The sequence below is a fragment of the Pinus tabuliformis genome, chromosome 5_2, assembly GCF_031772625.1.
Source record: "Pinus tabuliformis cultivar Carrire ecotype Pingquan chromosome 5_2, CPIR1, whole genome shotgun sequence".
Classification (NCBI taxonomy): Eukaryota; Viridiplantae; Streptophyta; class Pinopsida; order Pinales; family Pinaceae; genus Pinus; species Pinus tabuliformis.
In genome coordinates, this window is record NC_142306.1 from 175,307,765 (window position 1) to 175,314,817 (window position 7,053).

Here is a 7,053-nt window from a genome sequence, read left to right on the forward strand (position 1 = left end):
CTCATTAAACTTCGAAAGTGATAGAGTCACCTTTTCGTCCTTTTCTTGACTCTTAAAAAATGAAAAGGCCAAGTTTTGTTTCAATGTCGTAAAATTTACTGCACACAAAATATTCCTGGTTACAGTTCGAGTTCCTTTCAAGGTCATTTCCAATGACAACATTTCTAGAGTCTACAAGTCAAGGTCTTCCCTCGGATGGGAATCCTAGTCCTTTTCCTTCTTTTGGAAATGCTGGTGCTCCGTATATGGCAATGTTGTCCTTGCCTGAGTTAACCATTGGTTTGCCTATTTGGTTGTTTTCAACCTCAGTGGTCCCAAGTGTCTTAACTCCTGTTCCACCGTATCCTTCATTTGGATCATGACACGATGATTCTGGGGTTGACCCTTCGCCTTCTTCCCCTGTTTCTTCACCCTCCTCTCCTACTTCGCCTGGTGAATGTTCCAAATCCAGTAACCAGGAGGCTAAGAAGAAGAAGAGGAAGACGAAGAAGAAGAAGTCAGATAAGCGAGAGGCCACCTATGTAGTTATTGCTCTGAGTACATCTTCAGTCAGAAAACCTTCTGATCCTCCACGGAAAGTTAAATTTCCTTGTAAGTTGTGCAAGGGTGACCATTTTCTTCGTGATTGTCCTGGTATTCCTAGGATCTTAGACGTATGGTCTCATGATTTGGCTCATCCCTCATCCTCCTTTGAAGCTCATGTCGATGTCACACTTGCAACTGGCAGTGGTAAGAAGAAAGGGAAGTTTAGATTCCCTTGTAGGTTATGTGAAGGCGAACATCTTCTTCACCTTTGTTCACTCATCGATAAAGCTTCCACCGTTTTGGAAAGTCTTACAGCTCCTTCACCCCAAATTTTGGTTGGTTATCAATGGCTTTATTTTGACCCTCTCTCGGTTGATAAAGAGCTTGACTTGGATTCATCTCTTGCTCATCTTGCTCTTCCTAAACCTGGCTGTGTTATGCTTGTTCCTGACCAACCATTGGTCTCTAAGAGTGTTGACTTGGTTTCACCACCAATTGTTCATTCTGTTCTGGAAGAGCATAATGATCATACTGCTCATGTTCTTATCATCTCGTCAGATTCTCCTGAATCAAAGAGTGACCCTCCTATCCCGGATGATCAAGAGAGTCCTTCTCCGATTCCTGCAGAGCATGGAGGCAATCATATGATACCCCCACCAAGTAGTTCTATTGTTTCCTTCAATTGGAGTCACTTGATTGCTTTCTGCCTCCCATCTTATGTGCCTTTCCAGATTACAGTACACGCTTATAATAAAGAAGTACCTGACACTCTCTTGGATGAAGGTGCGTTTGTTAGCCTCATGCCTTCCACCACTTGGCAAGCTTTGGGATCCCCACAGCTTGTGCATGTCACCCAGAATATGTTGGCTTTCGACGGAGGAACTAGTCAACCTTTGGGGATCCTTCCGAACTTCCTAGTTACTTTGGGAGGTAAAACCGTCTGTATGGATGTGACAGTCATCCAAGGTGCGTTAGATTTCAGTCTTCTCCTTGGCCGCGACTATATTTATGTCATGGGGGCTCTTGTTTCTTCACTTTTCCATGTGGTTTGTTTTCCACATGACAAAAGAATTGTGACTATAGATCAATTGTCGTTCTTTGGTCACCAGGTACCTTCTGTACAACCATCATCCCTTATCGATTCTTGTTTGCCAGCAGTACCTTCCTCGCCATAGGTCAATTATGTGGCTACTGGTTCTGTCTCCGCATCTATTGATGATCAGGCAGATGGTCTCGTACATCATGTTCTGGGGGCATTGGAACCCGATCTGTCATTGGTGCCTAATGACATGTATTCCTCCCAGAGCATGGTTCTTCCCTCTAGTGAAGACCTCTTTGGAGTCATGTTCTTGTATGGCCCATGAGCAAGGAGTTTCCCAAGGATAGTTTGTTCTGTGTCAAACTCATTAAAAAATGAAACAAGGGGCGGTGAGCATAGTATTTGTCTTGTGTCAAGCTCCTTAAAAAGTGAAACAAGGGTCCGAGGATAGTTCTTTTCTTGTGTCAACCTCATTAAAATAATGAAATAAGGAGTACCGAGGATAGTTCATTTCTTGTGTCAACCTCGTTAAAAAATCAAACAAGGAGTCACCCAAGGATAGTTTGTTCTTATGTCAACCTCGTTAAAAAATGAAACAAGGGGTGTTGAGCATAGTTTTCGCCTTGTGTCAAGCTCCTTAAAAAATGAAACAAGGGTCCGAGGATAGTTCGTGATCGTGTGTCAACCTCGTTAATAAATGAAACAAGGAGTATGGAGCTGTTGAAGGCCCCGAAGTCGGGTCGACAACAAGGGGGATACCCACCCGGTCCGGAACCTGGTTGGCGGCTCCTTGCCCGTTTGGAGTAGCGGGTCCGACTGGGGGTAATGGGACTAGTTTCCCAATGTGAAGGGTGTGCGTGTGTGTGTAGAGTTTGATGGTATTGATCTAAAGGTTTCTCTAAACTAGTCTTAATTCTAACTACTAAACTAACTCTATGCTAATGTAATCTAATGAAGAGAAACAGTACATCTAGTCTACGCTAACCCGGGGTGTTTTCTTTTGTTATGCGATCTAGAAAGATTTCAAAAAACAGCTGGTAATAAAGATCATTCAACTGTTATCAGAATATAAATCAATAAAGATAAACCGTTCTGCATAAGAAGTTAGGCAGAGCAGTTGTGAACAGCATATCGCATAATCAGTTTTCTATATATCAAGCATAAATAAATGATCCCACCATACAAAAGTGCCAAATGGTAATACAGACATTCATACAGTAACATATAAAGAACTCAGCTGCATATCACTTTAGGGATACTAGCAGAATTTAGTCAAGAGATAAAAGTACCATTTATGACTGATTTCACTAATAAACTTCAAGCAATAATGATTTATTTCTACTTGTTCTAATATCTACTAAGAGTACAGAAGTGCAACATCAGTAACAGACATTAAAATGCAGACATAAATAAATCTCGATCCATCCATTCATCAAAAACCTCCTCTGAGGGTGCAGAAGTGCATGTTCTGAGGACAAGTTTTTTGACAGATTTCCGGACCCTTCTCCAAATGCCATGAGAAGGGTTAAATACTACTAACTAATTAATCTTAATTACACAAAATTAGGGAATTGGCTTCAAATGACCGCCCTTTACTAAAAGCAAATTTATTTCTAAAACTTTAAATCTAATTTCTGACCGTTTCTGTATATTCTCTTTAGTGCTGTCAACAGCGCAACGTTTTCCTGGGAACAGTCGGCTGGCCGCCTTCTTCTTTCGCTCGGGAGATAAAAGTGGAAATAACAAGAGATGGCACTTCCTTCTGACAGACCAGAAGATATTTTCAAAAACCTTTCTCTAGCTGGGTGTATTCACCGCGTGTATACTTAGCACAACCCAGGTTCTTCTCGAACTGATTTTGCTGTTGCTATTCCGGTTTCTGGTCGTGTGAATGACTGAGTGGGTTAGGAGTCGCGCTGTATGGACAATCCCCTGTTTCGAGAATTGTTTCCGCTCTTTGTTCCAGGCTTTTCTGGAGCGTCTTCCTTCTCATGCGCTTCTTTCTCTGCTTTACCAAGTCTGAGCTTCAGGATCTTTTGTGAACATGCTGCTTTTGTGCGCCTTTGACTCTGAGTCCTGGATAGTCTAATTTCATCAGTGCCGGTTGGCTTATAGTCTGGAATCCGTGGTCCTGATGCATGCGGCATCCATTTGTGGAGGCATCTTCTCTCTGCTGTCTGATTGGCGCTTTCCCTTTTCCTTTAGATATTTCCTGCATATAGATTTATATTAGTTGCGTGTCTTGCAGTCTACGCAAAGAAGAAGGGAAATGAAAAGATTGACATGAAAGCATTAAACTCTAATGAATGCATAATCCTGACATTCATCATGACTTGACTCTTCGAAAAATGCGATGCAATCATTCCTTGATACTCAAGCATGCGGTCATTAATTTCCTTTAAGGCGCGCGCTTAATCTTGGGTCTATCGGGTATGTCAGAGAATTCGTGCGATGAGTCTTTTCATATCGCAGATCGTAGATCGCAGATCGCAGTTCGCCGATATAGCAAATCGCAGATCGCTGTCACCGCAGATCGCTGATCGCAGATTTTATTCAATGGTTTATGCCGCCTAGTGCGACGTTTGCGATGTGCGATGTCGCATATCGGCGATCGGCATTTCTTGAAGATCTTCTTTTTAGAGAGCGCTTGGGATGCATGCGATGCGATGAATTTCGCATTGCTCTTTCGCAGTTTTGTTTTCCGCGCTTGGGCAATGCTTCAGCCTTCCCTTGCGATGCGATTTAAGCCTTAGGGAGAAAAATACAAAAATTTAAAAAATATTTTTGGGATTTTTCTTTCAGGGTCCCCCCTTTGCTCGATGTTATTGCTAATATCGAGCAAAGAGGGGGGGTTGTTGGTGACCACAACAATGGCGATTCACTGTGAAGAACTAGTTATCTCTGCTTGTTCTATTGCATTTTCACTTCCAAAACAGAAAAAATTTTCTTATGCCTAAATTTTGTTATGGACAGATAGAGTATTACCCCTTATCCCGTTAATGATGTTTCGTCACAACTTTTATTTCATTCCGATTGTTTGCTCCCTCTGGGTTATTTCTTGTATTCACACCTAGACATTACTCAGTGCTTTTCAAAGACAAAATAAGGTCTTCTCTACGTACTGGCTTTGTAAAATATGCTCATTTGTCGTAGGTAGAGCCTCTGCTGCCCGCAAGCGTCCATAGCCTCGACAGGGTTACCATGTTATCTAGCAATGATCCTTTTTCCGGTTTGAGGTTATTTACAACTTACCAGAGAAAAATCCTTTTGACACTTTTTTTTTTTTTTCTTTTTTGATTTTTTATTCTCTAAAGAACAGTGTCTTGGTTTGGTGGCCAAATTATGACACAGTCATTCACTTGATTTACACTTTTGTTGAACAAGCTGGCTCGTGATGAGACCCCTTGTCTTTTGATTGCAACAATCTTGAGTCGTTGCCCTGTTTTGGTAGACAGTAGTGGCAAAGTCAGCAAGTTATAATATCTGTGATCATGATAAGCCGGCTCGTGATGAGACCTCTCATTCTTTGAGATATAGTGTTTTCTTGGATTGTTTCTCTGGATGCTGTGATTTCCTTAATAGGGAGGAAGTCATTGTTTTTCCTTAAGAAAGCTTTGGACGACAATAATAGAGTTTAAGAACAGCAGTTTTGCAGAGAATAATTATTTTGCTATTGATGACACTTTTCATTGCGTTGGCATAAAACAATTTTTTGCCAAAAGTTACTTTCATCCCAGATTTCTTTGTGAAGTTGAAACTAACATCATATCCAGGCTAAAGTTAACTCTATCTGTCAATAATAAAAGTCAGATTTTTTTCGAAAAGTTTTACTATTTATACAAGTGAAATCAAAATCTGATAGAGAAATGGTATGTTTCTTCATGAATATAATTTATGATCATTCACTACCAACCTTATTTATAAGAAATAAAAACTAAAATAAAATAATAAAAACTAAAATTATCCTACAAAAATAGAAGGATGACCTTCTATGGAAAATACATTTTCAGGATTTGTCCATTCACAGGCAGAGAATCTCTCCTGCCTGTCAAGTCCTGCAACACAAAAGTCGACGGGCCTATGACCTCTACGATCTGAAAAGGACCAAGCCATAGCTTCTGGAATTTCGTATGTTTGCCCTTTTCTTCGTGAGCCTTATCCCATTTCAAAACTAAATCTCCCATCTGAAAGTTTTTTCTGGTCATTATGTTCGAATCAAAAGAGGATTTTATCAGCACTTGGTGGTGAGCATGGGTTTTCTTGGCCTGTTCTCGTTGTTCTTCTAGCTTGATTATTTCCATTTGCCTTAGCTGTAAGGGAGAAGTAGATACTTCATCAATGTATTGTACTAAGGACAAGGAGGGAATGACTAAGTGAGTAGGAAGAACTGCTTCTCTCCCGTAAACTAAATTAAAGGGAGAAGTGCCGATAGAGGCTTTCTTTGTAATTCTGTCTGCCCATAAGGCGTTTACCAGCGCTTTATGCCAATTCTTTTGGTTTTGGTCGACTGTCTTTTTGATAATCCTGATTAGGTTCTTGTTCATTGATTCAGCCAGCCCATTACCTTGCGGATAGTAGTTGGCAGAATACTTCAGTTTGAACCCTCTTTTGAGCGCGAACTCAGTCATGGTATTTCCAGAAAAATATGAAGCATTATCAAATATTAAGGCCGTTGGCAATCCAAACCTAGTAATGATAAACTGATCTATGAATTCAATAATGTTTTCTAAATTAGCTGCCTTGAGAGGAACTGCCTCTACCCATTTAGTAAAATAGTCAGTTGCCGTGAGGATATACCTATGCTGTTTAGAGGAGTGAGGAACGATCTCACCTATTATGTCCAGGCCCCATTGGCTGAACGGCTGTTCGATGTTAACCGGCTGTAGTGGCATGGATGACTTCTTTTGTTTTCCTGCAGCAGTTTGGCAGACTTGGAATTTCCTTACGTGATTGTACGAGTCTTTGAACAGCGGGGGCCAGTAGTATCCTGCATGTAAGATTTTGTGTGCGGTGGCTTCTCCAGCATAGTGTCCACCTGCTGGTCCATCGTGGAGTTCCTGCAAAACCTTTTCGGCTTCAGTTTTCTCAAGACATCTAAGAAGCACAGAATCATAATTTCTTTTAAACAGGACATCATCTACGAGCTAGTATTGTTTAGCTTTTAATCTCAGGGCTCTCTTCTTGATGTGATCCAGGTGAAATGGAGCATGCCCGTTTTTCAGGAAATAAATGGTGTCAGCATATAATGATTGTGCGTCGTTTAGGCTTACCTCATACGCGTGTACCTCTTCAGATGATTTTTCGGGGATTTGCGATGCTCCAGCTAACATCTTGCAGAAGCCTTGGCCTCTTACGATGTGTGACGGCTTGATCTCCAGGTCGTATTCTTGCAAGGTGGTGATCCAATTCGCTCTCTTTTCGCCCACATCTTTCTGTATTAGGAGGTTTCTTACCGCTGGGAATGGTACTATGACCTTGGTATGGGCCTT